We start from the raw sequence: 18,113 nt of genomic DNA on the forward strand, positions 1-18,113 counted from the left end.
GCAGGTTGAGGCTGCGGTGGCCCAGAGCGGCCACCGCACTCCAGTCTGGGCAACTGAGTGAGACTCCAACTCAAAAAAAAAAGAACAAAAACCATAAAACAATATTAGCAAAGTGGAGTTTGCTTGATGACTACAAAATAGTTCCATGGGTACCTCAAAAACCAAATTTTAAAAAGTTTTACTTTGAGAAAGAAATTAAACATGTGTAATATTTAACTCTTTCTCTTACTGCACTCAAATTCTTCCTCTGTCTTTATTTATGGCCAGCATTTCTAACATTTACAAAGAAAGCATTCAGTTTTTATTTACTTTAATAAAAACTCAGCAGGTAAGATAAAGTCTATTCATATAGACTTAATGAGCTTAAAAACACAAAAGATAATATTCTTAGAATGGAAGGAAGGATTTTCAAAACAGGACAAGGAAAGTCTAGGGTGTAGCAAATCTGGATCAATAACAAGGTTGAAACATTATTAAAACTGTAATTAGAATCTACTATTCACTAAGCACTATGTAAAACACAGCAGAGAATACAAATAAAACATAAAAAAGTCTGTGATCAATTAGTTTTAACTCTCATTGGGAAGACAAACTAATACCATACTACACTCTCATCATATAAAGTATGAGATTTAGTAGTGTCAGGATTAATAAATCATATTTTTCATCAGCAATTTAAAATTATATGAAAGGTTCTATAAGTATTATAATAAAAGACCTGATTAACTACTATTATATCACCAGGAATTACCACCACCATCACCACCACTCCACCATTTGTTGACTGAATGCCTACAATTTGCAAAGCGCTGTTTTGATTCCTTTATATGCATTAGCTTCATTTAATTTATAAAATAATCTAATTGTGTTGTGACAGTTACAATTATTGCCTCTATTTTCACGAATAAGTTACCCAGAGTATAAGGATATTAAAGTAACTTTCTCAAGACTCTGAATGCAGGCAGTCTGCTGCTAGAAAAGACTGAAGGATGTCACATTCCCAAAATAGAGATACCTAGAAACTTTGAAAGACCCTGAGAACATATAGCCACTAGATAAAAGAAAGAAAAACTTTTAATGTATTTCTGGACTCCAAAGAATTAAAGGAAATATTAACTATTGAGAAGAAACTTGACTGGTTAACCATGAGGTGTATGAGAATGAGAAATAAATTACAATTAATCCAACAATAGATTTATCCATAGAAACAATAGAAAAAGAAGAAAAATGACTACACTGCCAAAGTGCTAGGGAGGTGGAGAAAAGACCGTCGATTCAGAGTTGTGTGCCCACAAAAATTATCTGTCAAGAATGAGACTAGATAAAGGCATGCTTCAAACACACACACAAGTAGACTTTTCCTCCTTGATGACTATCACTAAACTAGCAGCAAAAAGATGCAATTTTTTAAGAGAATAATTTTCCCAGAGCAGGTATTTAGGTTACAGGAAGAACTAGTGAACACAGAAATTGATAAACAGAAAATATATCAAAACACACATAAGCTATATATTGGGTTGATGCAAATGTAGTTGAGGTTTTTGCATTGTTGCAACTTGTAGTTTTATATTGGAATACATTTTCAAATAAATGTAGCTAAGTTGTACATAGAAAAAAGAAAATAGCTATGGGGAGTTACAAAAAGAAATAAATACTAAACATTGTTTCAATAAGAAAAACAATAAAACAAAAAGCCTAGTTATAAAAAAGTCAAACAGTAAAAAAGAGCAAAAACAACAGGTAAAACAGAAAGCAAAAAATAAGATTGAGGACACAAGTAATAAATATAATAGCAATAGCAAAATTAATGTAAGCATGCCATTTTCACTAACTAAGAGATAGGAATTATTATAATGTTTAATGGGGAAAAAAACCATCATATTTTATTAGAAATATAGCTAAACTACATGGATATGAGTGGTTGAAAATATCACAAGAAAACAAATCTGTACTAGCTATGTTAACAAAATGAGTCTTTAAAGCAAAAGAAATATTATTTTGGAAACAAAGTACTATATATTAATAGATCAGTCAAAATATGTAAATTTTAAATTTGCATGTTCTTTAAAAGCCTTAAAATATAGAAAGTCAAAATTGTTAGATTTAGTTAAAAAAATTGGAAAACATCCATTATCATGAAAATTTCAAACCCTATCTTCTCATTTTTGTTAAGACAGATAGGAAATTAGAAAAAAACATTGGTAAAAAAATTGATCAAAAAAGATATTTGAACAATACATTTACCAACTTTGATTTAACAGGCATAAATAGAATCTGCATTCAAGGAGTAGGCATGCACGTTGTTCTCAAGTACATGAATACAATATTTATAAAATGTAACCATATAGTAGTCCATTAATACAATCTCAAACTAAAGTACCTTTAAAAGTGTATAACATTTTAATTGCCTAATGCAATTGTCAGAAAACAACACAAGGATAAACTAAAAAACGTATATGTTAGGAAATTGTAAAACATACTTATAAACATTTCCAAGATCAAAGAAAAAAATCACAATGGTAATTTAAAAATATATAAAATAAATTATAATAAAAATACTACAGTAAAATTTGGAAGATGAAGCAGGCATGACAACTTTAAGGGAGTTTAGTCCTGAATGCTGATATTGAAAGAGAAGGAAGGTTGCAAAAAATGAACCAAACTTCTAACTAAAGAAATGAGAATGGTGAAAAATAAAGAATAAGCCTCAAAAAAGTAGAAGCAAAGAGACAATAAAAATAAAAGCACACATAAAATAGAAAGTTAAGATAAAATAGAAATCAAAAACCAAGATTTAATTCTTCATAAATACCAATAAAGTAAACAAATATTTGAAGAGATTGATGAAGAAAATAGGAGAGAAGACATAAAAATTAGAAGTTTAAAAGTGGACACATACAGACATAATAAACATGTTAAAGGTAAAAGTATAATAAGAATAACTTCACATTAATATATTAGGAATTTTAGAGAAACTGGACAAATTCTAAAGGTTAAGACTCACTAATTTTACTCTTTGTACTAATCAATATCACAGTTATTAACCCCAAGAAGTAAAACACCTTATTTAATGAAGTGTTTAAATATATGTTTGCCTGTGTTAACAAAAACAGATGCCCAAATTAGTTATATAAGCAAGGAATCATGGATTCAAAGCATATTTTTTAGAATTTCTCAATTCAGTGTTTTTGAGTTGCAGTTTTCAATGAACCATGGCACCTTAATCAGAAAGTCCTATTTTTTTTTTATTTGAACTACCAAGGCTATAGGCATAAAGTACTGTTCAAGGTAACAATAAGGCTGAAAGTGGAAATCACCCTGTATTTCTCTTCCAGAAGATTTCAAAAGTAGTCATCTTGCTTTTCTCTTTTCTTTTACAAAATCCTGAAAGGAAATGGAAGAGAAAGATGAACACATTTGGAATAATCTTTCAATTCACTGGGAAGGTTGAGCAAAAAAACAATTGAGTTGAGCTTCATCAACTACTCATGTGAAATTTGACTTTTGAAAAAGTCATGACTAGAATAAGACAAGGAGTTGTTGGAGTTGTGCCCTATGTTGTTCTTTGGAAGGTCTCCAGATTGACAAGATTTGACCAATGAAAGAACTAACCTACAAAAATTATACATTTGTCAGTAGCTTAAGTTCTGAAGTTAGAAAAAATATTTGTGTAAACCTTGTTGTATCACTAATCAGATGTTTAAATGCTTCCTTGATAAAGTAGGGTTAATATCAGCACTCTGTCATAGAGAATTGAAAATTAAATAGCATATCTAAAGTATTTTGCATAGTGTTTGGTAGATGGTAAACACTCAGTAAATGTCAGTTATTATCATAAATATTATAGATAAAATATTTTGTTTATCTACATTAAAAATTTATGCCATCTTTTAAAAATCTTTTCTTTCATATAGTACAAGTTTGCCAACTGTCTTTTCATCTTAGATTGCACACTTTCCATTTCTTTACTGCTCAAATATTCTGTTTTGGATTAAATGATAGTGCTAGTATCACTTAGTGGTAGTTATTTTTTATTCTAATATTCTTACCTTATTAAAATGAAAAGATAAGAGGAAAAATAAAAGAGAGGCAAGACTGAAGTTATGTAATGATATGTTTCAAAATGCAAAAAATAATTGAAAGTATCAAAGTCTTCTTAAAGAATTCAGAAGAATAAAAATTAGGAAAGACTAATTTTACCACAGTTTTCTAATATTACTCTCAGAGTTTTAAACACACAAAAGCACTAATTAATTTCTTCTCTAATGTCAACTAATAAATCTGATGGCATAAAAATCAAAGGAAAACAAATCCGGAATTTTACACTTAAAATTTTATATAAGGCTTTTGTATGAATCCGTTAGAAATTAGACAAAAATTATAGGCACAACTTGCATTTCCTAAATAACCAATGCCATCATTAAAAAGCCATCAGTAGCTTTTTTAGTTCTATTAATTAGAACAGCTGTCATCCCGTCATCTTACTGGATGCTAAAATAAATATTCTCTGTGGACTTGATGAGTCCCATGGGCAATAAAACAATATAAAATATATCGTTAAATATATTATTTTATATTACTTAAGTGGCAACAGGTAGATACTCTCTGATTATACATAGGAGCTTCTCTAGTTGAAAAAAAACAGAATTTTATGTAGTCGCATAGGTATGTCTACTTTCCATGGAATTCAGTAAGCTCTTAAATTATGTAAAAACCATTAAATATTATTTAAGAGATTAAAAAATCAATTTAGTTAACTTTCAGTCAACTGTCTACATGTGGTGTTTTAAATGACTTTCTTGTACTCATTAACACATTACTAAAATTAAGAAATTTGATCCAACTAATTTACTAAATACTACATTTAGTATTACTACATGTAAAATTCTAGTATGATATTTGTACGGAAATACCAGCATGAGTAAGACATGGTCAATCATCTCTAAAAGCATTAGTTAGAATGAAGTCAAGGAAAAGTGGAAAGGTGAAACTAAAATTCTTGGAGTATTTTCTGATTCCTTAAAGTTTCAATATGTATGAGCCAGGTTGACAGATGTGGATATGAAAACAAGAATAGAAAAACTTCTTAAATTTTCTTTCATTCCGACCTCAATGTAGTCAAAAGCAGGGCATACATATTTAAATCCTTAGAGGAATTTTGCGTTGTAGTCCCAAAGTATTTCCAAAGCTGCCAGTCTCTGCCTTCAATCACTCTTGGTACTTGGATCTAAACCTGCCTAATATGATGGGTTCTCTTTGTACTAATTTCCTGAGTTGGTGATTGTCCTCTGCATATCTAATGTTCTTTTTCTTTTCTCAGAAATGTCATTGTTTATTTTTTCTTCTTGGAATTGATGTCTAAATCTTGTCCTCTCAATTTCAATTGTGTCATTTGTCAATTTCATCAGTAGAGAAATTGCTTAGTTATGCTAAACTAGCTGAAATTATCTCTGTTATACATCAAATGTTAATTTGGCATTAAATAATTCAGTCATTAATCATAAGATGAGTTTGAATAGGTCCTTAAACATCTGAAAATAGTCTTTTAAATTGGTATATTAAATATATACTAGGGAATATATGTTCAAGCTATGCTTACTAATAAAAATATTTAATATGTTTCTAAGAGGAAAAATGTCTCTTGATGCCTTTAGATACTGTTTTTCAGCATTAAGTTTATTTATAAAATGTAACCATATAGTAGTCCATTAATACAATCTCAAACTTTAAAGTACCTTTAAAAGTGCATAACATTTTAATTACCTAATGCAATTGTCAGAAAACAACACAAGGATAAACTAAAAAACGAATATGTTAGGAAATTGTAAAACATACTTATAAACATTTCCAAGATCAAAGAAAAAATCACAATGGTAATTTAAAATATATAAAATAAATTGTAATAAAAATACTATGGGTAAATAAAGATGAAGCAGGCATGATAATTTTAAGGGAGTTTAGTCCTCAATGCTGATATTGAAAGAGAAGGAAGTTTGCAAAAAATGAATCAAATTTCTAACTAAAGAAATGAGAATGGTGAAAAATATGAAAAAGTTGCTTAGTCTTCTCTGAAGAAGAGATGCTTATAAAATAAAAAAGGGATTGACACTTACCAGAAATATCTCTATCCATCCAGATTTAAATAAGAAAGAAAAGAATAAAACCAGAAATAGTTTGTCATGCCATACATTCTCTGAAATTTATAACATTGGTTTTTAAATATGAACAAGACGTGGCATAAGAGGAATCAGAGTCTTAAATATAGGTACATAGGAGAAACTTTATGAAAATAAAATTGTTGCCAACAATAAAAAAAGTCATTTTTCATACTTTCTACCCACACCCTGAAAAGAATTCTTCTAAATAAAAGTTGTGAAATTATAGACTCTGAAAACACTTTTTAGTAATGAATATAAGATATTCTCTTTTATATTTTCTACATCCATAAAATGTGAACAGTCTTGTTGAAAAGTTCCCTTCTAGGAATGCTGTAAGATTTCTCAAGTTATAGTTAATAATTGAACATGACCATTTAAAAACATGGCCACACAATTTCTGAAATTGACCTTCCGTATGACTCAGCAATTCCCCTATTGGGAAAATACCCAGAGGAACTCAAATCATTCTACAAAAAAGATACCTGCACACGTATGTTTGTTGCCACTCTATTCACAATAGCAAAAACACGGACCCAATTATGTTGCCCATCGAAGCTGAACTGGATTTTTAAAAAAACATGGAACATATACACAATGGAATATTATGCAGTCATAAAGTAGGACAAACATGTGGACATCACAGCAACTTGGATGGATTTAGAGTCAATCATACTCAGTTATCTATCACAGAAACAAAGAACAGAGTACCACATGTTCTCACTCATAAGCGGACCTTGAACTATTATAATACTATAAGAAAGGGATTGGTGGTAGTGGGAGATTGTCAGGGGAGGGGGGTGGGATTGCCAGTTGAGGGAAACTGCTAGGGGAGGGAGGTTCATACCTCATCAACAAGGGTTCCTGCATAATCAACGTTTGTATACCTATCCCTGAATTATACCCCACATCATTATAATAAAATAAAATTAAAATAAAAACATGGCCACACATTCTTAAATATTTTTCTCCTCAAGAAGTTAAGTTTAACTCTTCTTTGTCTGAATGCAAGCTGTATTTAGTGATTCACTCTAGGGAACAGAATACAGCAGAAGATATAGTATATCACTTTTGATATTAAGTTTTAGAAAGACTGCAGTCTCTGTTTTAATTGTTCTCTCCCATTCTCTCTGTCTCAAATAACATGCTCTGGGCCAAGCCAGTTGCCATGCTGTGAGGTCTTTCTAGAGAGAAGGAAGTTGGCTGCCATGTTGTGGGGAAATTCAACCATCTTACAGAGAAACCCACATGGTGAAGAACCATCAGGGCCTGCTCAAGCCTGTAATGCCAGCACTTTGGGAGGCCAGGGTGAGAGGATTACCTGAGCCCATGGGTTCAAGACCAGCCTGGGCAACTTGGTGAGACTTCATCTCTACAATAAATCAAAAAATTAGCTGAGTGTGGCAGCGCATACCTGTAGTTTCAGCTACTTGGATGGCTGAGGTGGAAGGATCATCTGAGCCCAGCAGGTCCAGGCTGCAGTGGCCTGGAGCATGCCACTGCCCTCCAGCCTGGGTGACAGTAAGATGCCTACTCAAAAAAGAAAGAAAGAAAGAAAGAAAGAAAGAAAGAAAGAAAGAAAGAAAGAAAGAAAGAAAGAAAGAAAGAAAGAAAGAAAACCGAAAAATGTGTATCATTTTTTTATCCAGTCCAGTTTCAATGGGCAGCATGATTGGTTCCATGTATTTTTGCTATTATGAATAATGCTTCAGTAAACATGTGTGTGCAAGTATCCTTTTTGTTGAATGACTTGAGTTCCTCCAGATGAATTCCCAGAAGGGGGGTTGCTGGGTTATATGGAAGGTTGACATACATGATGGAATATTATGCAGCTATAAAGAAGAAAAAAACTATGGACTTCACAGCAACTTGGATGGATTTGGAGTCTATCATATTCAGTGATCTATCACAAAAATAAAGAACTGAGTACCACATGCTCTCACTTGTAAGTGGACCCTGAACATTTATCATAATACTACAAGAAAGCATTTGCCAGTAGCAGGACATTGCCAGGGGAGGGAGGAAGAAGGGACATAATATCAGTAAGGGTACCTAATCCTAATCCAGATGAAGTGAAGACCAATGGGAGGCCCAAACTTCACCTGTACCTAGACCACTTATGTACCTAATCCTGACTTGTACCCCACATCTTTAACATTTTTTTTAAAAGTCAGAGAACAACAGATACTGGGATGGATGCAAAGAAAAGAGAACACTCATATACCATTGGTGAGAATGTAAACTAGTTCAACCTCCATGGAAAACAGTATGGAGATTTCTCAAAGAACTAGAAATAGAACTGCCATTCTACCCAGCAAACTTACTACTGAATCAGAAAGGAAAATAAATCATTATATTTAAAAACCTGTACACATATGTTAATTGCCACTATACTCACAATAGCAAAGTCATGGAACCAACTTATGTGCCCATCAACAATGGCCTGGATAAAGAAAATGTCACACACACCATGGAATACAGTGCAGCCATAACAAGAACAAGATCATGTCCTTTGTAGCAGCATGGAAAGCATCATTTTTTTTTCTTTTTTTTCTTTTTTTTGAGTTAGGTCTCACTCTGTCACCCAGGCTGGAATGCAGTGGCACACCCATGGCCACCGCAACCTCAACCTGCTGGGCTTAAGCGATCCTTCTGCCTGAGAGCATCATCTTAAGTGAACTAAATCAGAAACAGAAAACCAAACACTGCATGTTCTCACTTATATGTGGGAGCTAAATTGGCATAAAGATGGAAATAACAGACACTGGAGCACTCAAAGAGGGGAGGGGAAAGGGGTCAAGTTTTCAGAAGCCACCTATTGGGTACAGTGTTCACTATTTGGAGAATGAGGATGCCTGAAGCTCAATCTCCACCAGTATGCAATATTCCCCAGTAAAAAACATGCACTTGTACCCTCTGAATCTAAAAGATAAAAAAATAAAACTGAAGAGATGGGGTATTTTGAAAATGAGTGAAGGCAGCAAAGGAAATGTTATAAAAATTTATTTCTTTAACTTATATGTAAATATATTGATAAAATTAAAATGAAAATTAAGGTTAAGAAGATTTAAATGTTTACAGTTTAAAATTGTATCAAGCAAAATAGTAAACTTTTCAGCTTGAAGAGTTTGTCATATTTCTCTGTAAGATGAGTCTCTAGCCCAGCTTGATGCTTCCTCATTTTGAATTTATAAAGTGTGCTTAATAATCTTTCTCAAGATAGTTTTTGGTGTTTTTTAACATATTAGATCTTGACTTTTGGTGTAAACTGGGTATTGACATATACGTTGGTGGTCGGATTAGAGTTTGGTAGTTTTTTTTCTTCACATTTATGATCTAGTATACTTGAATGCCCAGAGAGGTGGGAAAGACATCTACTGAAGAGAAAACAGAATAAAGAAACTACTCCCTCACACTCCAAACCCAGACTATTTCAATTCAAAATATTCCAGCATATGTCGTTAGTCAATATGACTTGAATCTATACTGAAAAAAAAACACAACAATGGCTTATCAGAGGAAATTCTCCAGAAGTATCTTATGTGAGTACTTACTATTTTAATATCTTTCCCTCTTTCTCCTTAAAATAAAAATAGATAAATAAATAGTCAAGCAAACTAACTTTCAAAAGTTAAAATCAGCTCAGAGTAGAGTAACCACATGGGAAGAAGATGGGGAATGCCTAGGTACCTAGAGGCAACAGATCTTAGAAAATGATGAATATACTACTTGGTTGTAAAAGGTTTATTCAAAGAGTTACAGTAATATCCTGGACTTATAACAACAATAGCAAGAGCTGAGGTGAGCAAGGATAAAATGTTGTAGAAACGGACTGCAGGGGAATGAGCGGTTGAGGTGCAAAGAGTATGCAGAGAAAACCAGTGTCGGCAAACATCAAGAAAATACCACAACTGACACACACATGTCTTAAAGCTCAATGATTTATCATGAGAGTCCTATGTTGTGCTACCGAGCTTATAGAGAGACTTGAGATTGACAGTGTGTGTAGCGAAAAGTATCTTGACTATAGTTAGAGTTAGAGAATACAGAAGGTGAACTCAACATCTCATCTGTGGCAACATGACAAAAAGGAGCCTCTGTAACCTGGATGAAGATTCAGAACTTTTCTTTCTCTGATGTATAGTGATGACTTATTAACAGCCAGTCAAGAAGAAAAGAAGTCATTTATTCAAAGACAAGTAACAAAAAAACTAGCACTTTATCTATAGAAAGAATGAAAAAGATATAAAAGAAGTGTATGTGTATGAACAGACTTCTTAATCCACTTATAAGAAAGTATGTTGCATAAAATAGAACACAAATATTACCCAGCCTTTCTACTCAAATTGAAAAGAATAATGCATAATTGCTTCCAAGAAGATAAGAACAAAGCACAATTTAAGAAGATTGGGGGGGGAAATGGAAGGCAATTTAAGGGACTGTGATTAACCTAAATATACCAGTTAAATATGTGAATGGTCTAGATACAGCAATCAAAATACAGAGACTGTCATATCCAAATCTATTTTCTCAATAGAAAACTATTGAGTCTTTTAATAAAGACTCAGATTAAATGTGAAGAGATAGAAAAAGTACACCATGTTAATACTAATCAAAAGTCAGCTGGAATAACTGTGTTAATTTCACACAAAACAGATTTCTGAACAAGGAAGTTATTAGGGACAAAAAAAGAGGTATTGCATAATAATAAAAAGGCCAATTCTCCAAAGAAATATAATAATTCCAATGCACCTAACAACAGAACAACCTAATGGGTGAGATAAAGCTGATAGAACTGCAAGGTATAGTAGGCAAATCCACTACAATAACCGAAGAATTTAATACCTCTCTTTCAGTAATTCATACATCACACAGACAGAAAATCAGTAACGATATAGTTGACATGAACATTGTTATTAGTCAATCTGATCTAATTGACATTCACAGAACAATTCATTAAACAACAGTAGAATAAACATTTTTCTCAAGAGTACATGGACGATTCACCAAAGTTGATCACACTCAGAACTATAAAAACACCTACAAAATTTAAAAGAATATAAAACATGTAAAGTGTGTTCTCACATTACAATGTAATTAAACCAAAAATAAGTAGCAGAAAAATGTCCTAGTATTTGGAGATTAAAGACATACTTCTAAACAACATGAATCAGAGAAATTTTAAAATATTTTAGATTATATAATAGAATATCAAAATATGTTGAGTACAATGAGCAAAGTTCTTGGGTGAAAATGTATAGTATTAAGTGCCTATATTGGACTAGAAGAAAGACTTAAATCAGTAATATGAGCTTCCATCTTAGGAAAGTAGGGAAGAACAATTTAAGCCTAAAACAAAAGAGAAATAAAATTTTAAAAAATTAAAATTAGAGCAGATACCATTGAAATCGTGAACAGTAAAACAATAGGGAAAAAAATCCCACAAAACCAACACTGGTTATGTGAAAAATCACTAAAATTAATGAGCCAGGTTAATCAAGAACAAAAGACTAAAGACAGATTACTTATATGATAAATGAAAAAGTGGTCATCACTACTGATCCCACAGACATTGAAAAGATAATAAATACTAGGAACTATTCTATGCTCACATATTTGATAACTTAGATGAAATGGACAAATTCCTTTAAAAGACACAGATTACCTAAACTCACACAAGGAAAACAGATAACATGATAGACTCATAATTAGTGAAAAAGAAATTGACTCGGTAATTAATGACGCTCCCCCCACAAAAAAAAAATCACCACTCCTGGATGGTTCACTGGTTAATTCTATCAAACATTAAAAAAAAAAGATACGAAAATTCTACAATCTTACCTGGAAAATGGGAAGTAGAATAAACACTTTCTAACTCACTTTATAAGACCAGCATGATCCTAATATTGAAACCAGACATTACAAGAAAAGGAAACCTAATCAATCTTTCTCATGAAAAATCTTCAAGAAAATATTAGTAAATCAAATTTAATAGTGTATAAAAATAATTATATACCATAACCAAATGGAATTGATTTCAGGTGCACATGACACAATCAATGTTAGAAATCAATTGATTAGAAAATCAATCAAAGTAATCACTATATCAACAAGGTAAAAAGAAAAATTGCATGATGATCAATTGATACAGAATTGATACAGAAAAAGAAATTGACAAAATCCTGTATCTATTCACAATTTTTTTTAAAAAATTAGTCTCAGAAAACCAAGAACAGAAAGGAACTTCCTCAATTCAGAAAGGAAAGATGTAATAAATGGCTTTGGAAAAACTGGGCAAACACTTAGAAAAATTAATTTTGCTCTATACCTCACACCACATGCCAAAATAACCTCAAATAATTCAAATATTCAAAAGTTTATGACCAAATAATACAACATTGGAAAATATTTTTGAGCTTTGGATCATTGAAAGCCTTTTTAAACCAATACTCAAAGACTGGAAATTAACTTTCTCATTGTGAAAACTAAAATTTGAAAAACAACTTTCAAAATAAAAATAAATTAGAAAAAAGTAAAGTTCATATCACAAACAATGGCTAATATGTAAACAATGCTTAGAAATCAATGAGAAAAAATTTAAAAGTCAAAAAATAATAGTAGAATACTAAGAATTAATATTCATAGAAACAGATTATGAAAAGAAAGTGAAATATAAAAGACACTGAAACATACACAGTGCTCAACTTTGTTTCTGTGACGAGAAATGCAAATTAAAATTATGATGAAATATTGCTTTCTACCTGTCAAATTGGTAAAAATAAAACAGAATGTTTGATGATACACTTTGCTGATGAAGTTTGATAAAACAGAAACTCTCAATCTTTGGTGGTACTGATGTTGGTTTGTATAATTTCTATGAGGATATATTTAGCAGTATGTAAGATTTACAAATGTATAAAATCATAATTCGAATAATTTTCCTATAGATATAATTGCACATGTGTGAAATACTTAATATTAAGAAAAATTTCAGGCATTGCTTAATATATCAGTAGAATGAAAACAACTTGAATATCTACCAATAGAGAAGTTGGCTAAATGCATTTTATTACATTACACAATGGAATATTTTGCAAATGTAAAAGAATGAAGACGTTATCTACAGACTAGCATAAAATGATCTTCAACAAAAGGATAAGAACAAGAAATACTGGGAATTCCTAAAGAGAGGAGGGAGAAGAGGAAAAGGGTTGAAAAGTCACCCATCAGGCCAGGCTCAACAGAAGCCCAAACTTCACCATCGTGCAATATACCCATGTAGCAAACTTGCATATGTGCCCCTTGAATTTAAAATTTAAAAAAAATCTTCAAAACGTAATAAGTGAAAAACAAAAACAATCTGTACAGAAATATACATGATATGCTTTTCATGAGGAAAATAAGACTGTATATTCACAACTTTTTTGTATTTTATTTTTTTAAGAGCTTTGAAGAATTGTGTAAGAAACTAACAATGGTAGTTACATGTATGGGGTGATAAGGAAATAAGATATAATACTCTTTTTGAGCCATAAGAAATATGTTACCTGACTGGGCTTGGTGGCTCAGCCTGTAATCCCAGCATTTTGGGAGGCCAAGGCGAGTGGATTGCCTGAGCCTGTGGATTCAAGACCCACCCGGGCAACTTGGCGAGACCTTGTCTCTACAATAAATCAAAAATTAGCTGGGTGTGGTAGCACACGCCTGTAGTTCTGGCTACTTGGAAGACTGAGGCTCCAGAAGGATCGCTGAAGCCCAGCAGGTCGAGGCTGTGGTGGCCGAAAGTAGTGCCACTGCACTCCAGCCTGGGCAAAGGAGTGAGAGACCCCAACTCAAAAAAAAAAAAAAAAAAAAGAAAGAAATGTGTTACCTTATACTCAAAAAGCTGTTAAATGTCACCATAAAGGAAGATAAGATTTAAGATGGATATCTCTGCCTCCACACCAACACACAGATGTGGAATCAACCAACCTAAATACCCATCAACTGATCAGTGGAAAATGAATATATATATATATGCCATGGAATACTATACAGCCATAACAAAAGAATGAAATCATGTCCTTTGCAGCAACATGAATGGAGCTGGAGATCATTATCCTAAGTGAACTGACTCAGAAACAGAAAACCAAACACCACATGTACTCACTGTATGCAGGAGCTAAACAGTCACAAAGGTGAAAATAATAGACACCAAGGACACCAGTGGGGGTGGTGGAGCGAAGACCTAATCCCCACCACTACATATTATGTCCATGTGATGAATACATATGTGTACTCCTTGAATCTAAAAATTTTTTTAAATTTATAATTGTGAAACCCTTGGCCATGTCCCATTCTGCTATAGCATATTATCCACATAGATTCTGGTTTTTAAAAATAGAAAAAAAAGATGGAAGTACTAGACACTGAGGACTCCAAAAGAGGAATCTAAAGTTACCTTTTTTTATGCACTTATTTATTTATTATTTTTAAAATGTGGGGTACGATTCAGGGTTATGTAGACAAATGTTCATTATGCAGGTACCCTCAAAAAATTACCTTTTTAAAAAAAGAGTGGAGGATATGGAAAAGAACATGAATAATTATATATACCCTACAGGACATATAACAACAACAATGTGATGAACCCATATAAGTCTAAGTGTAACAAAACTGAGGAATGTTTTTAAAACTGAAGGACACATTTGTCAAAGACTGACTGTTGAAATAGGTAGGGGATTAAAGCCATGAAAGAGAATTGATCCATTTGAAGACACTGACCACAGGAAGTCTGAGAAATTAATTGCAAAATTATGTTAGTTCTCCACTCCTCTCTGCACTCTCACCCCATGCAAAGTAATTTTCAACCTCATTTTTCAAAAGGAGTTTCTTAATCTACCCCATGAATCTGGACTGTCCTTGTGACTTGCTTTGGTCAACAGAGTGTAGCATAATTGACAGCATGCCAGCTTCATCAAGTTTAGATGCCAACAGACCTTGTGTACCTTCACGCTCTCTGAATTTCTATAGTTACCATGAAAGTAAGTCTGAGATAAACTGCTGAAAGATGAGAAACCACCTAGAACACTGCCAAGTCACTCTTACTGAAATCATCCCAGACCAGCCAGCCCCTATTCTACCCACAAGCTATCAGGCAGATCAACAAAACTGTTCAGCCATCCCATCAACTCGCCTGTAATCCCAGAATTTTGGGAGGCAGAGATGAGAGGATTGCCTGAGCTCATGGGTTTGAGACCCACCTGGGCAACATGGCGAGACCTTGTCTCCACAATAAATCAAAAAAAATTAGCCAGGTATGGTGACGCAGGCTTATAATTCCAGCTACTTGGAAGGCTGAGGTGGAAGGATCACCTGAACCCAGCAGGTCAAGGCTGCAATGGCAGTGAAGGTGCCACCGCACTCCAACCTGGGCAACAGAGTGAGGCTCCAACTCAAAAAAAGAGAAATAATGATTATCATTAAGCTACTAAATATTGGAGTTGTTGTTTCCACACAGAAATTACTATGTTGAACATTGAAAATAGGAAGTGAGGAAGGAAAGGAGGGAAACACCAAGATTGATCCATAGTTACTTAATGTGTATGTCTTAGTGGATTTTATTTTCCTATTTCTCAATGGTTAAACCCTGGTAGTAAAATAGGAATTAAGTTACTCGTGTTATCAGTTTGAGCTGCACTAATTAATTTACAGAGTAGACTATCACTATGGCTATTTGGGTTGATAATATCAACTTCAGTTTTCAGATTGCTAAGCATTTTTACAATTAGTTCATATTTTTCTCACAAGAAACCTGGGAAATAGGTCATTTCACCAATTATAAAATAATTAAAATAAAGTAAGTTTAGGGAATGTAACAGACTTGGTAAGAATAAAACAGTATGTAAATAGCAAAGTTTGACCAGAAGTGCTATTTTATGAATACAAATTCTTGGGGTACAAAGGGTAATACAACTGGCATATGACATATTTCAGACTCTTATTATCCTGAATAACAGTATCACACTCATCTATGCCACATTTATACTAGCTTTACCATTTACTTATTTTTTTAAGATTAGGAATACCATAAAAACACCACGCATGCCTTAGTTACCTCAAGCATAAAATAGTGATTATCACTGTAAATGACTTATTGTGATCATTAAAGGACATAATACATATGGAAAAACTTGATAGTCTGTTATGTAATCAGTACATAGCACTAAATAAATGTTACAAATTAGTTGTACAAAATAGTCAATGGCTGGCACAGATTACATGATAAAATTAAATATTAGTTGCAACTAATAAAAATACAAATACATTGCTTCCTTTTTTAAAAAAATGTATTAACTTGTACTTTTCCTGCTATCTTAGACTTATTGAGACATTTCTTCAAACATGGGTGCTAACTTTTTTAAAAGTTTGGTCAAAAACAAACCTATTTGTTCCCTTAATGCATTTAATCTCTGATTTAATGATTCAGATTTTGTAGAGATTGACATTGAAAAATGAGTGAAACCATGGATTGGCTTTCCTAATTTAGAGTAAATATCTTATAAACAGCACCCTGTATGCTGACATAATCATTCCTCTTTACTCTGAAATAGATTAGAAACAAAATATAAGAAGAAATCTTAGTCAGAAGGAAATTGTAAATATAGACTGTGTTATCCAAATGCCAAAACAAATCAGCCAACTCATCACAAGTTTCAGTCATGTGGATGTCAAATATCCAGATTGACTCAGACTTTCACTGACAGAGTTCTCTTTTAACTTTATTTACCAGGTTTTCAACATTACAGATAAATCATCATAATCATCAACCTCTATATGTAGACTCAGAATAATTTAAAATCATACTCCTCACAGAAAAAAGAGTGAAACTGCCACATCTTAAACTAGAAATTAAAAAATAATCTACTGTGATTCATTGAAGACAGTTAATAAAACCATTCTCTCAGTGATAAAAAATTATTTCTATGAGAAAAGTATTATTTTATTTATTTACCTTCAGAGTATATAAGAAGAGCTAAGACTCTGAATATTTTACCACAATTCCCATTTAATTAATATCAAAATATTAAACTTCATTTTAATATTTTTTTATTTTGGATAGGGCATAAGCCAAACATTATTGGATAAATCATTACAGAAATATAAAGCAATACATGACTGATAACACTCTGAGAGGTATTTGTCTGATTCCTTAGCATTGAGGCTTCTATTTTGTTATTGGCAACCATTACTAGTTTAAGTTTTTGAAAAATAACTTTGTGTAACATAGAAACAAACGGGGGAAAGCAGGATGTCCCTACCAGGCAGCCAGACTCCACCATTCTTGGATTGTGTGAATATTTAGGAGCAATTTGGATCTTCTTCAGCATGCAGCTATGCTTTTCCTTTTCCCTGTCTTCTGCAGTAAGGTGTCCTATACTACAATAGGGTTTCTCAACCATGCTACTATTGAAATTTTCTTCTGAATCATTCCTTGTTGGAGTAGGCACTGCTCTCTGCATTTTAGGATATTTTGCTTACAGAGTATTATAGTTTTATCCACTAGATTCCAGTAGTAATATTCCCCATCCAGTGTTGACAATTAAAAATGTCTCCAGACATTTCCAAATGTCCTCTGGGAATAAAAAAAATTACCCAGGTGGAGAACCACTGCACTACAGTCAAAGGATAAACTGCCACACCAATCAGAAAAATTCTTCCAACACATTTTTCTAGGCATGCTTCATAACATCCACAGAACTCTGAATCCAGTGCTGTAACCTCAATTCAATTCACCACATCTGTAAAAATGCGTATGTATTTTATCTTGACCAAGGCCACACTTGCTGGCACCCAAACTCATCATCTGAGTTCCTGAGGATTGAATCACCACACACATCATCACCGGTGTCCACGTGTGCGGAGGTCCAGTCTCCATAAAGCAGGGCCTGAGGTGGGGGGAGGGAATGAGAAAAGAAA

At 32.8% G+C, this 18,113-nt stretch overlaps 1 pseudogene across 1 annotated transcript in view; it reads right to left on the bottom strand.

Annotated features, from left to right (window-relative positions):
• The window catches only part of LOC103271950, a 22,445-nt pseudogene extending 4,849 nt beyond the window's left edge, over positions 1–17,596 (bottom strand). Inside the window, exon 1 of the transcript XR_505088.2 lies at positions 17,456–17,596. The product of XR_505088.2 is annotated as a charged multivesicular body protein 2a pseudogene (transcript). The remainder of the gene's footprint in view (positions 1–17,455) is intronic.
• Between the last annotated feature and the right edge of the window lie 517 nt (positions 17,597–18,113).

Source organism: Carlito syrichta, unplaced genomic scaffold, assembly GCF_000164805.1.
Source record: "Carlito syrichta isolate Samal-C Ts95f unplaced genomic scaffold, Tarsius_syrichta-2.0.1 Scaffold312036, whole genome shotgun sequence".
Lineage (NCBI taxonomy): Eukaryota > Metazoa > Chordata > Mammalia > Primates > Tarsiidae > Carlito > Carlito syrichta.